Source organism: Bombus pyrosoma, unplaced genomic scaffold (assembly GCF_014825855.1).
Source record: "Bombus pyrosoma isolate SC7728 unplaced genomic scaffold, ASM1482585v1 HiC_scaffold_4551, whole genome shotgun sequence".
NCBI classification, from domain to species: domain Eukaryota; kingdom Metazoa; phylum Arthropoda; class Insecta; order Hymenoptera; family Apidae; genus Bombus; species Bombus pyrosoma.
This window is the reverse complement of record NW_025219792.1, coordinates 1-1,474: the sequence shown is the minus strand read 5'-3', so window position 1 is coordinate 1,474 and position 1,474 is coordinate 1. Positions and strand designations below refer to the sequence as shown.

Here is a 1,474-nt window from a genome sequence, read left to right as displayed (position 1 = left end):
TCCTCCATCAGTCTCTCTTCCTTTTCAATCCATCTGTACCATCTGTCTCCCACCTTTAATTTCATGTAGCCTGTCCTTACGTTTTCCTCCTTTTCCCTTCTTGTTCTTGCTTCCCTTCTTATCTGCTGCTGTATTTCCCTCTCTTTCCTCGTGAGGTCGTCATCTATTTATACTCCCTTTACCAGTCTGCTTTTTCCTTTCATTATTCTTATCTTCTCCTCTCTTGACTTCATCGTTGCCACCATTATCGTCCTCCTTTCTCCCACTCTTATCGTGTGTGCCTTTTCTACCTCTGTCTCTATTCCCATTTTATCCCTTATGAACTCCTTTACAGCTTCTTCTTTGTTTCCTTCCTTCCAGTCCACCCCCTTGATCACTATGTTATTTCTCCTTTTCTCCCTCTCTTCCCTTTCCCGCTCCTCCTCGATTCTTCTGATCCTGTTTACTAATTCCTTCCTTTCTCTTTCCCACTGTTCTTTTTCTCTGTCTCTCTCTTCTCTCTCTCTCTCTTGCTCTCTCCCTCTCTCTTCTTTCTCTTTCCTCTTTCATTTCCCTTTTTATCTCCTCTTTCATTGCCCTCATTAACTCCTCCAGCTGTTTTTCGAACATTCCTTTTATTTCTTTTACCATAGCTTCTAATCCTCTTTCCATTTTCTCCACTCTTTCCGTCATTCCCTCCTTTCCTTCCCTCCTGGTTGTTATCTCTTTTTCCGTCCAACTGTACCTTTCTAGTGTGTTTTTGGACTCTTCTTTGTCTCCTGCCTTGCGCGTGTTTCTTGGCCTTCCTCTGACTGTCGCCATCTGTTGTTTCTTTGCCCAACTTTCTGCTTCGCTTCTGCCTGCCTAATCTCTTCTTTTTTTTGGTTTTTGTTACTTGTAATTCTCCCTTGTCTTGTCTTCTTTTCACTTTTCCTTATTTCCTCCTCGTATGTTCACACTTTATTTTCCTCTCTTCGTGTCACTTCGCGCTTTCCTTTCCTTTTTCCCCTAACACTTCACTTTTTCTACAGAGCTCCCCGTCCACGTGTTACCCTTGCCTCGCACCAAATCGAAAGTCCGAAAGATACAGTATTAAACAATCCAAGTGTTATTAAGAAGATCTTTACTTGCTTCAATACAGGTTGTGGCCCAGAAATCTTTTGAAAGTGAAAACGTGTCCAACTCGTTCTTTTGTAAACATGATTTCTATAATTTCAAACTTTTTAATCAAAGCTCTTACACTATCTTTTTGAACAAGTGGATGCATTTGTGAACCCTACATTGATTTACTCAAATCGCTCAATTTTCCAAAAATTTCAACCAAGTAGGCAAGTTTAACAACAAAATTATCGTTTGTCCACAAATGTCCATCTTCATGATGATTTTCTTCGAGACAGGTTGTTATCTGTTTTTTGAGTTCAAACACCTTTTGAATCATTTTTGCACGAGATAGCCAGCCAAGTTCACAATAATACGAAAGTGAGGTATAAATGTT

The 1,474-nt window shown here is 40.2% G+C and overlaps 1 pseudogene; it reads right to left on the bottom strand.

The window, feature by feature from the left end:
• Positions 1-182: 182 nt before the first annotated feature.
• Positions 183-801, bottom strand: LOC122577406 (annotated as a pseudogene).
• Positions 802-1,474: the final 673 nt, after the last annotated feature.